We start from the raw sequence: 22,138 nt of genomic DNA, 5'->3' as shown, positions 1-22,138 counted from the left end.
CAGTGATTCTCAATCTGTTGACAAAGTTGCACCATTTTCCCCCTTCCCTGCATCCCCTGGGGTCTCTGACCAAAGGGTTTAGTGTTAGATGCCACCAGTAGTAAGTATACCCATGGCAATCTGAAGGTGAAATTGAAGAGACACCACGACTCTTTCTGTGTCAACAGCATCCAGCCTGGGGACTTAGACAAGAGCAGATAAACCCTGCTAATGAAGGGTCCCAGTCTTCCTCTGAATAACCCTTCTTGGAGCATGCATAGCTGTAGTTTTCAGTGGTGCTTTTTTGAGATTCCTGTACCTCCTGATCTCCAGAAAAAAAATCAGCACCTGCTTCTAATCTTCATTCTTATAGGCCTTCCAATGGGGTTGCAGCCTCTCATCCTCTACATTAAGTTCCTCCCCGTTTGGAACACCTAGAGTGTTGCTATTCCCATGATACTCTGGTTGATGCATCAATGCTGGCTGCATGGTAGAATTGCCTGGAAGTTTTTGGAAAACACCAATGCATGGCTCTCACTTCTGGGAAGGGGCCTAAGTATCCATATTTTTTCAATGCTCTTCAGATGTTTCCAATGGGCATCCAAGAATGAAAACCACTGTCTCAATCTCAAATTGAATTCCAAACCTCAGGGTTTGGTTTCTTTTCTATCAGACTTTCATCTTTTTGTCATTTTAAATTAGGTTTAACAAGTCACAAAGCTCACTTTATTCCCTCCTTCAGTGTTTTCCCAGCAAACTGAAGAGAGGCCAGTACAAGCAGTTTTCAAACTGGCCTAGGGTTTCTGGATATCTGGCTAAAAACCACATGGCAGACACAAATGCCAATGCAAATATAAATATATAAATAAATAAAATATTTAACATAAGTGATTTTTAAATATTGATCATGCAGTTTGCAAAATAACTGAAAATGTTTGAAAATGAAACATATATCAATAGAAGCAGAATCTCAAAAGACATATTCGACAAAGAAAAATTGGTGAACTCTAAAATAGATATGAAAAAAGTTTCTCAGAATGCAGCTCAGAAAGGAAAATAATGAGAGCAAGCCCATTGTATAATTTTCTTAGCACAAAAGAGAAGTGACATGGAGGTTAAATTTGTTCCAGAAGAAATGATAGAGAGCAAAGTACAGGCAATTTTCTCAGAGATAATGGCTGAAAATTTTCCAGATTTGATGAAAAACATTGACCATCAGGTTCAGTAAGGTCAAAAAATCTTAAGCACAGTGAATAAGAAGAAACCCATACCTAGACACAGCCTAGTGAAACTGCAGAATACTAAGGAAAAAGAGATGCTGATCTTTAAGGCATCCAGTTAGAAAGGATGGATCACCTAAAAAGAAAAGGCTTTACAGAGATAGGTGGGTTTTTAAAAGCAGCAGTGGAGGCAAGAATATGATATGATATTACCTTAAACAGTGAGTGAAAATAACCATCAACCTACAGAGCATACACAGCAAAATTGTCTTTCAAGAATGTGGACAAGAAAAAGACCTTTTGTACAAATGAAAATGAAAGAGACTAACACCAATGTATTCTTTCTAAAGGAACATGTATAGGATATATTTAAGAAAGAAACAAAGTTATACAAGAAGGAAAGTCTAAGTTACAAAGAAAAAGAATGTTAATCAAAGAAACTAAATATATGGCAAGTCTAATCAGATTCTGTATAAAATAACAATAATAAAGATATCTATTGGATAGAAATACAAGACAATACTAAAATATTGTGTAATAATATCATGGAAGTTTTACATATAAAAATACAAGTTGGGAGGGGGTTCTCTGTCAATGTGTTCTAAGATCTGTGTATTACTTAGGATGAAAGTAAGACATTGTTTAACTTCCAGGTTTTTAAACTACATGGAAGTTCATAATCCTTCAACAGCACTAGAATAATAAAAATAGAATGCTTATCATCCAAACTAGTAACAGGGGAAAATGAAGTGAAGAAAAAGCAAATTCAGTTAGTCCAAAAGAAAAGAACATAGGAGAGAAGGTAAGACAGGAGAAAGGAAGGAAGGGGGGAGAAATGAAGCCTACAACAAGGCATACAAATAGATAGCAAAAAATTTAAAGGTAGAACTAGATGCACATTTCATTAATAATTCATTTAAGTGGACCAAAGTTCACAGTCAAAAAAGATTCTCAGATTTATGTTTAAAAATCCATTGGAATCCATTATTTAGATACATCTTAAATAAAAGGGCCTGGAAAACTTAAAAGAAAAAAAAAATTAAAATGCTACACCTGGCAAACTCTAAAGAAGTAAAAAGTAAGAAAGGAAGGAATGGAAGAAAGAAGTTAATGTATCCATTATCATTACAAAACGGGCCGTAAGTCATGTATAATAAATGCTATATGAAACAGGTACAGTCTATTAGGGAGTAGCACCTAATTCTTTTCAGAAAGATTAGGGGAAGAAGAGAAAGAAGATCAAGGAAGAAAAGGAAATAAACACTTGGCCAATGCTTGTTGAGCACCTGCTTATTCCTAGCCCTCACCGGTGTGGTTTATTCGCACTCTTTCCTTGCAGTCCTTATGATAACTCTCCACGATGTGCATTATCACTTCCAGGCAAAGTATTAATAGGTTGCCTAAGGGCTCTTCTGTGGCTTAACAGGAAATTGAATCAAATTCTGTCAAATCAGAAAACTCACTATGTGAAAACTGAACCTTAAGGATTTGCATGTGGAGTTGACAGATAAAATACAGAGTACTCAGATTTAAATCCAGATAAATAACAGACAATTATTTTTGTATATGTATCCCATACACTATATGGGACATACTTATACTAAAAAAAATTATTGACATTTATCTGAAATTCAGATTTAACAGGGAGTCCTGAATTTTTTTTTTCTAAATGTGGCAACTCTAGGTGGGCATAAACTAAAAGAGAGTTGAGATGACACGGCTTATCAGGGAAAATATTAATACATTCTCTTTCTGCCATACTCCGTTTTGAGCACTTAGAGGACTTATTTTTAACTTACCTCATCAGACGTGAATTGTGAGATTTATTGTCCCTAATTTTCACATGGAACTCTTAGAAGTATATATACTATAAGGATGTCCCATCACAATGATATAGCTTCATGCATCATTGGGGTCCATATTTTCTTCAGTCTGTTTTATTTGTACTTTAAATGGAGGGTACAAATCCTGGTTGAACTGGAAGGATGAAGCACCCAGGCTAGGTTATTCACAGATTTCCTAGGGCAGATGCATTTTAAATTAAGCTTTATGGGAGGAGAAGAACATAGGTTGGACTCCTCTATAAAAAACAATATTGCCTACTAGGCAATATCATAGAAATATGTAGGATCTGGGTAAACAATATAAATGAATATATAAACTATATGACTGTTTCAATTTACCTGAAAAATATCATTGTGTGATATGCAATTTTAAGTATGAAATTATAAAAATATATGTGTCAGTTACCCATACACACCTTCATTTTTCTGCACATTTGAAGAATGGGAGATTCTAATAAAAAAAATCTCTTTTTACCAGAGCAGTGGCGTCACATATGCTTGGGGAGATTGAGTAGAACATCTCCTGCAATGTGCCTCACCCCATCTTTCCACCCAAAAATGAAGACAATCTGATATGCTGATGGTAGGTGATCATTGTTTTTAACTCAGACACTGTTATGCCTTGCCAAAAGGGGAATCTATGAAAAGGGAACTGGAGGTTGAGTGGACATGCAATCTTCTTCCGATGCTATGTTACTGAATGTCAGTTTCCACATTCACCCTAACCCAAATTTTCAGAGTTAAATGTGCATCTGTTCATGTGTGGTCTATGGCTCTTTCCTGTGACAATGGCAGTTGAGTAGTCATGATAAGGACCAAATTAGCCTAACAAACTCAAAATATTTACTATCTATCTTTTTACAACAATAAAAAATGTTGCCAGTCTCTGATTATAGGTCAAAGGATCTTTTCTGTTGGAAGTAAAGTTGTAGGTGTTCCATTTAGAGTGATGGGCAGGAATTTATTCATGAAATCCAATGGTGTCCAAAGCACAGCTCAAGAAGGCAGCAACACATCAGACTAGAAGTTTTTGTAGTTAGAATTCAGCTAGCTCTGGCTTTATATCCCACCTTATGTAGATAACATACATGTAAGACTGTTGGGAGGATTAAAGCTAAGCTCGATGCTGAAAGTACCCACCAAATGTTCCATCTCTTCATTTAAATAAATATTTAAGTAAATATCAACTTCCCCCCTACATTCTGTTTCATCTCAGAAGAAAGTACCTGAGTACAGTCACTCTGATAAAATGAGACAAAACAAGATCCCTGTGTAATTTTGTCTAAGCACAGGCAAACACAAGGTCACAGGACTAGCCATAAAATGCCAAATACCCCCTTTCCTGGTTAAAAATTAATGGCTTCCTTTTCCTCACTGAGCACAAACTTGTCTCTGCTTTCTGACAGCATCCAGTATAGAGTGAACCCCACACCTCCTTAAACCCTCCCCTCCCTACAGTGAATCATAAACTCAAGTTGTCCAACTACCGGTGTCCCTGTGGTCTTTGGCTGAAAGTCTTTGACAGATGGGACAGTGAGATGGGAATAATGTCAGTTTGTTTTAATTGTATTTTAAAAACTATAAACTGTACAGTGGCGGTTATAGGGAAGAAAAGTAATAATTATTGAATAATACTATGTCAGGCATTTTAAGTGTTTTTTTTTTATTTTCATAATTCTCATTTGAGTTAGATATTGTGATCTACCTTTTACTGACACAGTAGCTGAGGACTGTTGAATCTGACTAGGTCTATTCACTGTGCGTATGCTCAGTTGTGTCTGACTCTTTGCAACCCCCTGGATCATAGCCTGCCAGGTTCCTCTGTCCATGGGATTTCCCAGGCAAGAATACTGGAGTGGGTTGCCATTTCCTTCTCCAGGGGATCTCCCCAACCCAGGGATCGAACTGCATTGACAGGTGGATTCCTTACCCCTGAGTCACATGGGTCTGGGGCATGGCAGATGTGTGTGTCACTTAGAAGTGTATAATGGCAAAGAGAATCACTGTCTTTTCTAAAGAAAGCCAATGCAGTGAGGAATAAAGCCTCTGTCTTCCCCTGTGTTAGCCTCTCTTGTATGTATTACACCATGCTGGGCACGGGGCCAGGATGCATAGATTGTCTTTCTGAACATCTTAGAACCTTCTCTATTTCTCTTTCCTTTAGACTTAATGCCTTGGAGCAGCTGTTAGTTATGTCTCTGCTATTAGCACTTAAAATACAAGATTAGGAATATGAGATAAGAAAGAATCAACCGCCTAACCACAAGCCTTCATAGTCACCCAGGGAGATCAGTCAAACCATTGATGTCCAGAGTCTCATAATGACTTATGACCTTTGCATTTTTTCACATGGATAAATTGTCTTTCCAGCTATATTGTTGCTTCCTGGAAAGCAGAGAACATAAACAAATATTTGAATATTTCTGTTTGTCTTTCTCTCCACAATAGTATAAAGAGTGAAGTAGATATAATAATTCCTATATTTTTGTTACATTTTTTCCTGAAAACTCAAGAGAAACTAAAGAATTTTACATCAAATTTTCTTCATGGGAAAGAGATCTGAAACAGACCAATTCAACAACATTCCTCTTGGTAGAGATGTTTATAGGGTATTGTATTGTATTGTTTGGTCACTAAGTAGTGTTCAACTTTTGCAATCCCATGGACTATAGCCTGCCAGGCTCCTCTGTCCATGGGATTCTCCAGGCAAGAATACTGGAGTGGATAGACATTTCCTTCTCCAGGGGGTTTTCTCAACCCATGGATAAAATCCACATCTCCTGTATCTGCTGCATTGGCAGGTGAATTCTTTACCACTGAGCCACCTGGGAAGCCCGTTTATAGGGTAGGTTAAACTGTTTAAAGGAGCATGGACAGAAAGAGATGGAGAGAGGGGGAGAAAGGAAGGAGGTATTTGACAAATGTGGCAGTTTTTTCTTAATTCTTGAATTTATGTTCAAATCCAAACTAAAGTTTCTCTAAATTAAGTCCTTGCATAAAATAATCTGTATTAGATATGGACATGACTTTGCAAAGAGATTACAGTGTAGGAAAAGATAAGACCTGCACTAAAATAATCTTATGCAGTCCATGATGAATTAATCATGAGTACCACTGTACCTGCTGTGAAATAATAAGAAATAAACACATTACTCTGCGCCTAAAACAGAGCTCCTAAAACCATTGCCATTTCGTGGCATTAAAGGCATGGATCCCAATATTCCAAAGAAAGTAATGTGCCATGTGCATTTTGGGGAAAATGAGATGTCCTAATTGTTGATGCTGAGGGAACAAACAGGAGAACAGTGGGATATAACTAATGAAAAGTGTACAGCCAGACCACCTTCCCTGTCTCCTGAGTAATCTGTATGCAGGTCAAGAAGTTAGAAGTTACAACTGGACATGGAACAATGGACTTGTTCCAACTTGGGAAAGGAGTACATCAGGACTATATATTGCCACCCTGTTTATTTAACTTATATGCAGAGTACATCATGTGAACTGTCAGGCTCCATGAAGCACAAGCCAGAATCAAGATTACCAGAAGAAAGATCAATCAATAACCTCAGATATGCAGATGACACCATCCTTATGGCAGAAAGCGAAGAGGAACTAGAGAGCCTCTTGAAGAAAGTGAAAGAGGAAAGTGAAAAAGCTGGCTCAAAACTCAACATTCAAAAAACAAAGATCATGGCATCGGGCCCCATCACTTCATGGCAAATAGATGGGGACACAATGGAAACAGTGACAGACTATTTTCTTGGGCTCCAAAATCACTACTGATGGTGACTGCAGCCATGAAATAAAAAGATGTTTACTCCTTGGAAGAAAAGCTATAACCAACCTAGACAGCATATTAAAAAGCAGAGACATCACTTTGCCAACAGTGTTTAGTCAAAGCTATGGTTTTTCCATTAGTCATGTTATCAGTGTGAGAGTTGGACCAAAAAGGAAGCTGAGTGCCAAAGAATTGACTCCTTTGAACTGTGGTGTTGGAGAAGACTCTTGAGAATCCCTTGGACAATAAGGAGATCAAACCAGTTAATCCTAAAAAAAAAATCAGTTCTGAATATTGAAAGGTCAGATGCTGAAGCTGAAGCTCCAATAATTTGGCCACCTGATGTGAAGAACTGACTCATTGGAAAAGACCCTGATGATGAGAAAGATTGAAGGCAGGAGGAAAAGGGGATGACAGAGGATAAGATGGTTGGATGGCATCACCAACTCAACAGGCATGAGTTTGGACTCTGGGAGTTGATGATGGACAGGGAGGCCTGGCAAGCTGCAGTCCATGGGGTCGCAAAGAGTCGGACACGACTGGGTGACTGAACTGACTGACAGAGTCAGGTGTTCTCTAGTCCCCAGTATCTCTAGACAAGAGAAAGCTGGAAGCCAGAATAGACAGGCAGTTTATTTTTTCATGTAATTTTAAGAATACAAGCCAGAATTTGCTTTTTACACAAAAAAACATATTATGGTTCCATTTATGTGAATAAGTTTGAATAGGCAAACTCAAAGAAACATAAAACAGTGGTTACCAAGGGCCAGGGCAGGGAGGAATGGGAAGTTACTGTTTAAAAGGTACAGAGTTTTTGCTTGGGATGATGAAAAAGATCTGGAGAGTGTTAGTTGCAATGACTGTACTTAATGGCAGTGAACTGTACATATAAAAATAGTGAAAATGGTAATTTTTCTGTTATGTATACTTTACCAAAATTTTAGGAAAAGTTAAGAAAAGAGTTTTTAGGGCAGACTGTTTTTTTAATCAAGAATGCAAAATTTTGGTAAATCTTTTAGCTGTACAAATGGGAGGTAAGTGCCGCTAAGAACATGCTTCAGACCTAGACAGACCACATTTCTGTTCAACGGGACTTGCTCTTCAGAGATGATTATGATATGAACTAATTTTTTATATCCTCTAACTGGGGACTAATGCAGGAAGGAAGAGACTGAATTTTTGGATGTGAAGATAAGGAAGAGAAAAGACCTCTGCCTGGGATGATAAGTAGACCCCAGCAGCATGGCCTCAAACAAGGACTAATGAGAATGGCTGTTGGGAAGAACATGCTCCCTAGGTTGGAAATTGTTCATTTCTGTCTAAAACATTGTAGTTTCTTAAGCTATTATCAAGCCTTCAATATAGTTCATGGGCCAGCAAATTGTAGCCTATGGGCCAGCCATGTGTGTAAAGTTTTCATCTGATCACAGCAATGCTTATTTATTTATGTATCTTCTCTGGCTGTTTTTATGCTACAACTGGAGAATGAAGTAGTTAGAACAGAGACTGTATGGCCCACAACACCTAGAATATTGATTATCTGGCCCCAGCAAGAGTTTGTCCCAACAAAGTCTGTCAGGATTCAAGTTAGTTGTGTGTGAGAGGGAATTGGAAGGGCCTTGTCTACCTGTTGGAATAAAGCAGCCCAGACAAGTGGGAAGATGACCCACAGACAGACACAAGGGCAGCAGTAAGAGTGAAGGACACTCTCTGTCTCAGATTTGTACCATATGTAAACCAGGTCTCAGAAAGCCTCAAGAGGAGACAGAGCTTCCTGTCATCGTTTAAGTGAGACCTTGGACCAAGAACAGAAATGAGTTACATATTTGAGATTCTATGCATGAAGGTTTTGGTTTTTGGACTCTGTCTGGGACTAATCTTAACCCCTAAGCAGATCCAGGGATATGACTCCATCACAACCTCTATGTAGCTGAACAAATTATAGTTGTTGTTCTGTTGCTAAGTCATATCCGACTCCCTGTAACCCCATGGACTGGGCATGCCAGGCTTCCTTGTCCTTCACTATCTCCTGGGGTTTGCTCAAACTCAGGTCCATTGAGTCAGTGATGCTATCTAACCATGTTCCCTTTAATATACAGATACTGCACAGGTGCACTCTGTAACCACACCACACAGTAAACTGCAAGTTGCTGTTTCTGAAGTGGAGGGATAGTGTAGGGAGGGGAGGAGGTGGGATACGCTCTTTGAATAAGGATGTTTCAGGCATAGTACCAGATTATACAAAGCTGTGTAGGTTTTTTCAGTACGCATTTCTTACATTGTTTTCAATCTTAAAATTTGAATTTCCCTAAAGAAATGAATGAACTGTAAACCAGCTATTGTAGATTGAATTGCTCTTTCAGAAAATGAAATTATTCCTAGAGAGAGAAAAGAGGTATGTTTGGATCTCAAGCCATTTCCCACTTCAGGGCACTCTGGGGACTCTCCAGCCAACGGAGCTCAGATTTTGGTGTCATCAGTTAACCAGGCTCTGAAGGTCAGACTGAACTTCTGTGTCAGGGAGCAGACTGCTATCCTAAATTCTATTAGGTCTGATTTTTTAATTACCCAGGAAAACCTTCCATTTATGGGTAACACTCCAGCCAGTACAGTCTCCTGCCTGATGCCAAGAGTGCTGCTACTCATGAACAAAACTTCACTCTCCAATCCCCCGATTCCAGAGGCTAGGTTACTGGGAAAACCTGTAATGTGTGAATTAAATTCAACCAACTTCACTCTTTTTAAAAAATGGCATAATCTCCAGGAACTGCAATCTTTAGTTGACCAAGTATTTTGAAATCCCAGTTACATCCAAATTTGAAAGAAAAGGCAATCTTTGGATTTAGCAACCACTATTTTTAGAGCATTTGGGGCTCTAAGCCTTCAGTAGCTATGCTCCATAATCTCAATGATGGTGTCTTTAACTTTCCATTCATTCATTCTTTCATTCATTTATATATTCACTCCAGAGATTTTGAATACTCAGTATGTGACAAACACCATTCCAGAATGTGTGCTCAGTTGGTTCTGAATCCTGTCAGGCTTCTCTGTTCATGGAGTTTCCCAGGTAAGAAAACTGGAGTATGTTGCCATTTACTACTCCCGGGGATCTTCTTCACCCTGGAATAGAACCTGCATCTCTTGAGATTTCTGCATTGGCAGATGGATTCTTTACCACTGTGCCACCTGGGAAGTTCCATTTCTGCTCTTAAGGAAATCTGAGGGAGTTTTTTTTTTCCCCATTAAAAAAGCACATACTTACAAACACTCAGATTTTTGTATACAATATGAGGGGATTGGTGAATTACCTTAAGTATCATTCATGAACTCCTTTGGGGTCACATGAATGAGTCTATATCTTCCATTTTATAGTTGTTAAAAATCATTCCCAAGAATCAGAACTGGAGAAGTATGGCCTTGAGGCCAGATCAATGGCTTTTACATTTTCAAATAGTTACATTTTAAACAGTTATGTAAGAGCCTGTACATTATCTTCAATTTTGCCTGTTGACTTGCAGAACCTAAATTGTTCACTTTCTAGTCCCTATAGAAAAAAATTTGCCAATCCTTGCCCTAGAATGGTTAGAAAATATCTTTCAAATCACTCAGTTACTAGAAAACAGAGGACTAGGATTCATACCACTTGATTTCTCTTCCATTGGTCTCTCATTACTCCTGTTAATCAATTAAAATATTGACTAACTTATTGATTGAATTAAACCCAATAAAAAGAAAACAGGAGTACTCGGAGTACTTAATAAACAATTTCTTAGATAAATAATTGGACATTTTGCAGGAAATTGAAATCCAGAGAACATAATGACCTACCCAAAATCCTTACAAATTTGTTAAAGAAGCAAGACTAAGCTCTCAAACTCAGGTTCTGTGTTACTATTTTTTTTTTTTTTAACTTTGAGTAGTTTCTATTCCACATGTTTGAAACGTAATACCTTTTGTAAACGGAAATAATGGTATGGAAGGAATTTACTTAAAGCAAAATACTTGAACAGATGCTATTGTTAACTTCTAATTAAGTGATTTTTAAAGTTATCTTCAGATTCTCCTGTAATGTAGTACTATAAACGTGAAATACAAAGAATTATGATAACTATTATCATAAAATCACATGTGCTATTTTGAATATATTCTTTAAGAAATTTCAAAGCACCTAATTACTACTGATTTCTTCTATCAGTTAGGGTTGCCAGAATGGTTTCAAAGTATGTATGACAATATTACAAATGATAGAGTTTAAAGATTTTCATACTAAAAATACTAGAACTGCTTCAAAGATAAGCATTTGAATAGTATGTGAAAATAATACCAGTTTCCCTAAAGACGTCTTATATGATGTTTTTAGCCAGAATTCTTTTTTTTCTAACACATTCTGAGAACATTTTTGTTCATATTTAAGCCCTAATAAAAATTGGGTGTCACCCTCAACATCAAGTGTACTACACAGGAAGAAGAGATCAATTCTTTCTAAAACAAGGAGTTGTGATCAGTTTAAATAAACTTGTTTTTTTGCAGTAAGACTGTGCAGAGATTCTGAATTAGAACAGCTTTGGCAAGTCCAGCATGCTCTCTTTATGCATAACCTCCATATACATGCCCCCCAGCTCAAATCTTTTGCACTTACCTGAATAAGACAGATTTCTCAGGGAAATGTGCAGAGTTGGGCCACCTGACAGACTTCCAAATAGAATTCTTTTCTAATAGCAAGGCTGCTTGGGCATTTCCCTGGTCTGTGAGCACTCACACAACCTAGACAGTTCACCAAGCAAAAGGAAGCTAGTGTTTTAGGTTTTGCAGAGAATCGCCAGCAACCACAAAACCTCAAGATAATTTCAGACGCATTAGTATTGAAAAACCAAGCTCTTAAGATGAACTCCAAGTTGCAAAATTACAGGAAGGCCAACTGTCAAATATTTGTTAAGGTTTTAGGACTACTATGAGAATCCATTATAAAAAAGCATTCAAACTGAATTTTGTAGAGAATGGGAAGTGGGGAAGACAGTGATATTATCAAAACTGATAAGAGATGAGCTCTGTGCTGTGGGATTTCTACTCTCATAATGTATTTCAGTGATTAGCTCTGTCATTGTATATAATATTGACTACAATATGACACTAGCTTCAACTCATTTAGTTAAAGAAAAAGAATATTAAAATGATAGTCTATTAAAGTGCCAGAGGAGGGAAGTGTGTCTGTTCACAGCCTTATTTTTTAGACCCTTAACATTATCCTCATAAGAAACCATACATACAATCACAAAGCTATATTGCAAATATTGAAAGTATATAAGTTCCTCAAACTGCTCTAACTTGCCTGTCATTTTATGTCACACTAGGTACGTGTGCATTCTCAGTTGTGTCTGACTCTTTGCAATGTCATCGACTGTAGCCTGCCAGGTTCTTCTGTTCATGAAATTATCCAGGCAAGAATACTAGAGTGGGTTGCTATTTCCTTCTCCCGGGGATCTTCCCGAACCAGGTATCAAACCTGTAAATTAATATTTTATAAATACTATATCTTGTAAATCATATAATAATATATAGATATCAGTGGACTTAAAATGCTGATTTATTAAATATCAATATTTTAAACATCACTCCAATTTTTAAGCTATAAGTTGACATTTCTTTATTTAAAAAAACTATGGGAGCATCAAACTTGTACCATCCCTGAGTTCTCTATACTTTAAAGGTCCTAATTAGAATTATGAGTTTGGTTATTTCAAATAATTTCTGGTGTCCTTTGCAGTATTGGAACTCTAATATTCTAGGCAAACATTTTTCAATTCTTATTGTTCACATTTCTCATTTCAAACATAATGTTGCAAATACACCTGATTTTGTTTTTTCAATTGCAAGGGAAATATTTTACATCTGGAAAATCAGCTTCAGCAGGTGTGCACCATTTGTGTCACAGGAATAAAAATGTTATATGCTTCAAAATAACTCATGCTGGAGGAATTTCAATTTTCAGTAATGGTAGAGAAGACTGTTTTAGATAAACTCACCCTCTGAGAACAACCTAAAAAAAATGGATAAACTATAAGTTTATTGGTTTCAAAGCTTCAGAAAGCTGGCCAGGCAGTGAGAACCTGAAGAAACCAAATCCCCAGGAGAATAGAAGTACAAAAGGTAAACCTAATTTTTGATTTTCTTTTTTATTCAAGGCGCTCCTGTTTGTAACTGGCTACTCAGAAGCAGAAAAATCAAGCAGGAAGGGTTAGCTAGGAAGCTCAGAAGTGAAGGACAGTTGGGTCAGGGAGCAAAATTCAAGCCTAGAACTTAACCAAGGAGATGGTGTTTGTATAGTCACCCTAAGATTTCAGGTGGAACCCCCACAGGGCTACATCTCAGGAGAAGGCATTAACTAGAAATACTGTGCCATCACAAGGTTGAAGTCCAAATTAAATCAACTAAATTAGTTGTTATTGTTTAGTTGCTAAGTCATGTCAGACTCTTTTATGACCCCATGGACTATAGCCCATCAGACTCCTCTATCCATGGGATTTCCCAGGCAAGAATACTAGAGTAGGTTGCCATTTCCTTCTCCCAAGGTACTAAATCAGTAGGTGCAGTAATTAGATAATCATTGAACAGATTAGGGAAGTTAGCACCACTGTAACAGCTATCATCTACATCCAGATCAGCAAGTTTGCTCTCAAATTTTTTATGCACAATGTCCAAATTTCAATAAATATTAATAGGCATGTCAGAAGATAAGATTAAATAACCAAAATCATTAAAATAAATAGAAAATAGAAACAGATGTGCAAGGAGATAAAGGATTGAGGGACTTTAAAATAACATAGTTAGAAGAAATTAGGTAAAATATGCTGCTGCTGCTGCTAAGTCGCTTCAGTCATTTCCAACTCTGTGCGACCCCATAGACGGCAGCCCACCAGGCTCCCCCGTCCCTGGGACTCTCAAGGCAAGAACACTGGAGTGGGTTGCCATTTCCTTCTCCAATGTGTAAAAGTGAAAAGTGAAAGTGAAGTCGCTCAGTCGCGTCCGACTCGTAGCGACCCGATGGACTGCAGCCCACCAGGCTCCTCCGTCCATGGGATTTTCCAGGCAAGAGTACTGGATTGGGGCGTCCATTGCCTTCTCCATAGGTAAAATACAGAGGATTTTATATTTTATACTGGAATCTATCTCTTAAAATCAAATGGAAATTTTGAAATTAAAAGATAAGGTAGCTAAAATTAAATACCCAACTGGTAGGGACTAAGAGAAAATTAGACCCAGAAGATGAGAATTAGAATAGTTCAAGAGAAAACATCAGGTTGAAGAATAGAGAAGCAGAAAAAAGACACAGGAAAAGGTCTTTTTTAATGTAAAAGACAAACAGAAATGTTCTAACATGCCCATAATTGGTGTCCTAAGAAAGAGAGGAATGAATTGAGCAGAAACAATGTTTCAAGAGGTAATAAATTTAAATATTAAATAATTTTAAAAAGATAAAGACTCCAGAAGCATTATGTACTTCAAGTAGGGCAGAAATGGAGAAATTTACACCTAGTTCTATCTAGAAAAATTGCTAACAACCAAAACCAAAATCAAACAATCTTAAAATCAGTTTGAAGGGAAAAATTATCTTTAAAAGAGCAACAATAAAAGTAAAAATAAACTTCCCTACAATGAAACCCAAAAGAAAGGAAAGAACAACTTCAAAACTATGAAAGAAAATAACTACCAATTTAAAACTCGTTATTCAATGAATATATTAATTATCTTGAAGACAATATATAACATTTCCAGATAAGTCAAAATTGAGATAATTTAAAACCTGCAGACATTTATAACCTGCTAAGGGAATTAGAAAACTAAGATCATGGCATCTGGTCCCATCACTTTATGGCAAATAGATGGGGAAACAGTGGAAACAGTGTCAGACCTTAGTTTTTAGGGCTCCAAAATCACTGCAGATGGTGATTGCAGCCATGAAATTAAAAGACACTTACTCCTTGGAAGGAAAGTTATGACCAACCTAGATAGTATATTAAAAAGCAGAGACATTACTTTGCTGACAAAGGTCCATCTGGTCAAAGCTATGGTTTTTCCAGTGGTCATGTATGGATGTAAGAGTTGGACTGTGAAGAAAGCTGAGCGCCGAAAAATTGATGCTTTTCAACTGTAGTATTGGAGACGACTCTTGAGAGTCCCTTGGACTGCAAGGATATCCAACCAGTCCATCCTAAAAGAGATCAGTCCTGGGTGTTCATTGGAAGGACTGATGCTGAAGCTGAAACTCCAGTACTTTGGCCACCTCATGCGAAAAGTTGACTCATTGGAAAAGACCCTGATGCTGGGAGGGATTGGGGGCAGGAAGAGAAGGGGACGACAGAGGATGAGATGGCTGGATGGCATCACCAACTTGATGGACATGAGTTTGAGTAAACTCCGGGAGTTGGTGATGGACAGGGAGGCCTGGCATGCTGCGATTCATGGGGTCGCAAAGAGTCGGACACGACTGAGTGACTGAACTGAACTAAACTGAAGGGAATTAGCAGTTGTTCAGGAAGAACAAAAGTGTATCCAGATGGAAGTCAGTACTGCATGTAGAAAGGAAGAAGCAAAACAAGGAGTAAATATGGGTAAACCTAAATAAATTTTGAAGATATATGGTAACAATAATTATAATGCTTTTTGTGAGTTTCAAAATATAGAGAAAACAAAATATGTTCTCAGTTGCTCAGTCATGTCTGACTCTTTGCAACTGCATGGACTGTACTCCGCCAGGCTCCTCTGTCCATGGAAATTCCCAAGCAAGAATACTGGAGTGGGTTGCCATCTCCTACCCGAGGGATCTTCCCGACCCAAGATCTTCCTGACCCAGGGATCAAACCCACATCTCTTGCATGGGCAGGAGAATTCTTCACCACTGAGCCACCTGGGAAGTCTGAGAACCAAAATACATGACAATATTAGAATAAAACATGAGAAGAAGGTAAATTCAATCAAAGTGTCCTAACACCTCTACATCTCCTTGGTGGTGGTGAAAGCACTAATTTATTTCAGATTTTAATCATTCTAGAATACTCATTGTAATCTCTGGGGTAGCCACTAAAAGAATAACAATAGAACATATAATTAACAAGATAAAATAGAAGAAAAGAAATGATAAAAATATTAATTCAAAAAAGTGCTCAAAGCAAAGGAAAAGACATCTAGAATGGGTTGACAAGTATGAAATGAAGGGTAAGAGGGTAACTTTAAAACCCTTAATATAATACGTAAATAAGTGAGCAGTCAAAAACAAAAATTTTTAGATCAGGTGAAAAAAACACTTTTAACTCAATGTTGATTAAGAGAGACACACCTAAAATGCAGCAACACAAAACATCTAAAATAAAAGATGAAATATATGTAAAATGAAAAAGTATTTTAAAGAAATTCAGTATAGCAATATATTTATGAGAGAAGTTAGACGATAAGGTAAGAGACATTATTGGCAACAAACAATAGAATTTCGTTATAACAAATGGCACAATCTTTCTAAAATATTACAAGTCTAAATTTATTGCACTTAATAATGCAGTTTCTAAATATATAATGACAAAACTAAAGGAAATATGACACAACTAAAAGGAAAATGGACAAACCCATTATCATAGGGAGATTTTAACAGCTATCTCTTAGTAATTGATAGGCCAAGAGACAGAAATTCCATGTGAATATAATAGATTTTTAACAATGCCATCAATAAACTTGACCTAATTTACATACTCTGTACCCAGCAAAGGCAAAATTCACATCAAATATCAATTAGCTAAGTGATAGGTATAAGACAAATCTCAACAAAGATCTAAAAACTAAAATTATGTGGAGTATATTTTCTGGCAGTAGTACAATTAGGTTAGAAGTCAATAAAAAAGGAAGGTAATATTAAAATCTTCTCGTTTGAAAATTACTTGATATAAGTACTTTTGAATAATTTAAAGCTAAAAAAATGAATACAAATGAAAATCAGCAAATTTTTCTTTGAATGGTAATGAAAACTAAACTTGTCAAATATTTCAGAACACAACTAACACCATACTTAAATGTTTATAGTAGGAGTGAAGCTGAAAATAAATTCTCTAAGCACTCAGCTCCATGAGTTAAAAAATTAAATCTAGGGATAGCAAATAGAAACAAATAATAAAAATAAAAACAAAAGTCACTAAAATATAAAACAAATATGCACTAGAAGAAATCAATCTAAAAGTTGATTTTTTTTTTTTAAAAATTCATTTTAAAATTTGATAAATCCCTGAAAAACAGGTCAAGAAGAAAGCATAGGGCAGAAAACACCAATATCAAGAATGATTTTTTTCAAAAGAGATATTTAAGTATAGATCCCTCAGTTAAGAAAATGAAAACAAGAGACTATCATAACAGTTTCAGGGTAATAATTTCAATAAAATAATTAAAAGGTTTAAAATATCATAATTTTCCAAAACTGCCAAAATGCCACAAGAATAAAGATAAAATACAAACAGTTTAATATGTAGTAAAGAAATTGAATCTGTTACTAAAATTCTTTGAAAAAAATTTTCCAAGCCTGGTAGTTTTACTAGTGAATTCCTCCAAACATTTAGAAATGAAATCAGTCTTACATATACTATTCCAGAGACAGAAAAAGAGGAAAAGCTTCCTAAGTCATATTTTGAGGTCATCATTACTTTGGTAGCAAATATTGGTAAGAACATTGCATTAAAGGATATAAGGGAAACTACTCTCTTATCTATATAGAACAAAACTCTCAAAATACTAGTAAAGCAAGTCCAGTGATATGTAAAAATGATAATACATTATGGCCAGGGGACAATTATTCCAGGAGAGAAAAATGGTATAACATGTGAAAATCTATGAAGGCGATTTACCAAATGAATAGAATAAAGAATCATAATTATCTTAAATAGAGCCAGAAAAATCATTCAGTAAAATTCAACATCTATCTATGATTTTAAAAAGAAAACCTACAAACTAAAAATAGAAAGATGTTTACAGCATCTTTTTTTTTCCATTTATTTTTAGTTTACAGCATCTTATAGCAAACATTATGTTTTAATGGGAAATATTGAAAGTGTTTCTCTTTCTTTTTTTTTTTGGAAATATGTGTGGTCAGTTCTTCATCACCACTGAAATAAATGTCAGAACAATTAGCTCCAAATCCATATTTAAAACTCATTCCCTTGTGGCTCAGCTGGTAAAGAATCTGCCTGCAGTGTGGGAGACCTGGGTTTGATCCCTGGGTTGGGAAGATCCCCTGGAGAAGGGAAAGGCTACACATTCCAGTATTCTGGCCTGGAGAATTCCAAGGGGTCACAAAGAGTCGGACACGACTGAGTGACTTTTACCTCTTCACCAAAAAAAAATGTTGCGTGTGGCATTTGTTAGCTTCCAGCTCTTACCTATTACATCAGTATGCAAAGTAAACTCTAGTTGAGCTCTGCTGCAGATTTTCAGAAATCATTTTAATCACATAAAAAGAATGATTTCCAATATTGGCTGGCATCCCCTATAAAAATGAGGCTGGTGATAAAATGTCAAGTATTTAAAGAGCAGGGGAGGGATTTATGAAGCAGAGAATCTCAGTGTTTGAAGATATGCACTGATAGTAGAAACATCTTCCAAGTAATCATCCAGACTCTACTTGTTCATTGACAGCTCTGACATTTAAATTTATTCATTACTCACAAGCTGAAATGTCTCACTATACCATCTACCCACATGTTCAATTCCCCTTATACCACAGAGAAAAAGCTTAATCCCTTTTCTATATGACAGTGCTGTAAATACTGATGACATCAGACTAGTCCAGTCTGTGTTCTCAATGCCTGGAGCCGTGTTCTGTTAAAACAATACCCGTCTGTTGTGGCTTTGAGTTTCTCCACCCTCTTGGCCACTCTTCCTTCAATACCCTTCAGTTTATTTAACTTCTTCTTCTTCAGGGTTTATCCAGATGACCCCCAGTGCCGTCCTGCGCTCTAACCTGTGAAACAATGTCTCTTTGTTATGTGGTGCTTTCTTTAAGAGCTGCCTATAAACATATCTTCTAACCATCTTGTGCCTTTAGACCCAAGAGAAGATCCTTGCATTGAGCTTTACTAAACTTTACTTTGCCCCAAGGCTTTTCCACACCTTTTCTTTTGGATCCTAAATATGACCACTGCATCATCTTTCAAGATGTCCAACAGAACAGAACTGAAGTTCAAGGCCTTCATCAGCTACCTGAAAACTTCCAGTTGGGCACCAGTCCATTCATGTGTGTCCTTCAGTTAGAGCTTTTCTCCAAATATCATACAGCCTGTGTTCCAGAATGCCTATGTGACCAGCAGCGAGCTTGCTAAATGCCTGAATGAAAACCACATAAACTTTGTGTAATGAATATTTTCATATTCATTCTGATATCTTATCCAAAATATTCCTCACTCAACTTAACCTTCCAGCCACATGAATTAGCCTGTGGAGCCTGTACTCACAGTAGAACACAAGGATTTGGAGGTTCATCTGTGATCAAATTCCTCCCTTTCACCTAGTAAGCTGAGTGCCCTCAGAAAAAAAACATTCAGACTCTCTGAGCCACATCTTGCTAAATAAGACAATGGGCTAATTGCCTAGGCTTCTTTTGTAGAATTTTAATTTGTTTTATAATGTGCATGAACTTTGTCTAAACCAGTATTTTCCCTGTAAGGTATGCCATGAATTTCAAACTCTATATAGAGACTGTTCTAAAATGGAGACCATCAAACATCCCAATCAGTGCAAAGTCTCAAGATTTTGACAGGTTAGTACATTCAGACACTATACTTACACATAAAAAGTTATCACGTGAAAAGAAATGCTGTTATGTTGGAAGATGATGATGATGACAACAACCATAGTGAGGATGATTTCGATCATGCCCTTGATAATGAAACTGATGGCCCACCCGGAAGTCCACGCTGTAATATTTCTGTTGTTGGCATAACAACAACACTCACTTGGCTTTCATAGCAGGAGTTCTATTTGTCTGCATGTCAGGATATTATAAGGCATTTCAGGACAGTTGCTAGGGTGACTAATGAATTTTGTGAGGAAATATAAATGTACCTCAAATCTGTACTTCCTCTCAGAAAGAGACTGGATTCAAGGCCTATGTAATTCATAGGAAACAAGCTTCATGGTGCCATTTTTAAAACAGAACTTGTTTTTCTAGAAGCAGAGCATCAGCCCTTGCACTGTGGGGGCCCACACTCCTAAAAATAGATAAGAAATCTAAAGGTGTTTTGACTTAGGCAGGAAGTCTTAGAACACTGGTGAAGAATTTTAGTTTTCAGTGTGTTTATTCATCAACACATTTCAAACACATACACACACACACACCCCACAGATAGATCTAGAAACTGGATCACCAAAATCCTTTATTCTAGACTAAGCCAGGCCAGCACCTAATCTAAGATTCACATATTCCCACCCTGTTGAAAAAACATCCTTGGGCTGTTTTCTCTTGATCTTAACCTTAACTGCTCGCCTCACCGTCCCTTCCTACATACACCTAGCTCCTGTTCAACTTTGTCTTCTGTTCTTATCCCTTGTAGCTGAAGGTAGATTTGACTTTTTCAGTTTCAGGAAAACTCCCCACTTGATCAAGCCCTCACCTGGGAGCTTATCATCAATGATGGTTTCCTTGGTTACCTAGTAATCCTCAGGGGAGAGTTTCAGAGTTTCCTTGAGAATGGCCAGCTCTTGCCAGAGAAGCTTAAGACACAGTTGCAACAGACCTTCCTTTGCTGCTGCTGCTTAATCGCTGAGTCGTGTCCAACTCTGTGCAACCCTGTGGACAGTCGCCTGCCAGGCTCCTCTGTCCACGGGATTGTCTAGGCAAGAGTACTAGAGTGAGTGGCCAGGCCCTCCTCCAGGGGATCTTCCCGACCCAGGGATCAAACCCAGGTCTCCTGCTTTGCAGGCTGATTCTGTACCACTGAGCCACCAGGGAAGCCCTGGACCTTTCCTTTAGCAGCCCCCAAAGTTTCATTCTTTTTTTAAAAAAAAATCTTCCCAAGTTTTCTGTTTACTTACCATATTTGTTTCAATTCTCCATTTTGGTAGCTGTATCTCCAGAGTACATTTTTTTCTTGAAGGACAAATGTATTAATTTTTTCAACAAATACTTGTGTAGTACCAGGCCACTTAACAGCAGAGCTCCAGAAGCTGCCTGTTGGGTTTGATTCTGCCTTTGCTGGGGAACCTGTCATCTGCTTGGGCAGCATCCCACATGGGATAGAAAATAAGGCCAAGATGGTGCCTTAAGCCACTCTCACTCAATCTTACACTGGAAGTTGTTTCCAAATCCATGAGGAAACACATGTCTTCATGATCTTGTCTGTTTCAGTGGCTTCTTAGTTCTGACCCCAAGGCACAATCAATGAAGCAAACCGTAAATGGATTTCCTGAAAATGGAAAACTCTTCTGCATTAAACAACACTATCCATAAACTATTTGAAAAAAAAAAAAAAACACAAAATAAAAAAATTTTACAGAACATTATACATAATATTTTGGTAAATAGGAAGGATTTCTGATTGCTTAGTCCCTTTGGCTTTATCAAATCTTTCTGTAAAGGCATGCCTGTGCTGTGTTAAAAATTGTTTTCATACTTGGGTATTGGTTAAGGTTTGTTTTATTGTTAACGGCTCTGCTCTGTTGAGGGACCCACAAACCAGGGCCAACTCCCCTGGGGAAGCACACGACCCATCTCAAACTGTGGTAACTTCCTGCAGGTCTCAGCCGCAGTGGGCACTCCCCACACACCCTAACTGTGTCTGCCACATCCCTTCCTCTCCCCAGCCCAGCTGTGAAAGTGAGACTTAGTAAGCTGCTACTTTTGCCCCTTCCTGTCCGGGCAGGGAATAGACACCTGAGGGCCACCTACTACCAGAGGAGCAGAAGATAGAAATCAAAGACACCACCAACAGAGAGATACACCATGTTCTTGGATTGGAAGAATCGATATTCTGAAAATGACTGTGCTACCCAGAGCAATTTAAAGATTCAGTGCAATCCCTGACAAACTACCAATGGTATTTTTCACAGAACTAGAACAAAAAATTTTACAAGTTGTGTAGAAACACAAAAGACCCCAAAGAGCCAAAGCCATCTTGAAAAAGAAAAACGGAGCTGGAGGAATCAACCTTCCTGACTTTAAACTATTAGCATTCTTATCACTTATAACTGAGAAGTAAGAAAAATATGAAAATATATTTCTTCCTTAAAAATCCAAGTCATATAAAATTATACTTTGTACAAGATATTTGAAATTATAGAAATTGAGGAGC

The 22,138-nt window shown here is 37.3% G+C and overlaps 1 protein-coding gene across 2 annotated transcripts in view; it reads right to left on the bottom strand.

The window, feature by feature from the left end:
• GPR141 (G protein-coupled receptor 141) overlaps positions 1-11,612 on the bottom strand; it is a 52,974-nt gene extending 41,362 nt beyond the window's left edge. For both annotated transcript variants that reach the window (XM_070468483.1, XM_020889978.2), the window contains exon 1: positions 11,461-11,612. The gene's annotated coding sequence lies outside the window, so the exon portion shown is untranslated. The remainder of the gene's footprint in view (positions 1-11,460) is intronic.
• Between the last annotated feature and the right edge of the window lie 10,526 nt (positions 11,613-22,138).

The sequence above is a fragment of the Odocoileus virginianus genome, chromosome 1 (genome assembly GCF_023699985.2).
Source record: "Odocoileus virginianus isolate 20LAN1187 ecotype Illinois chromosome 1, Ovbor_1.2, whole genome shotgun sequence".
Lineage (NCBI taxonomy): Eukaryota > Metazoa > Chordata > Mammalia > Artiodactyla > Cervidae > Odocoileus > Odocoileus virginianus.
The sequence above is the reverse complement of the archived record's forward strand: the minus strand, read 5'-3'. Positions and strand labels throughout refer to the sequence as shown.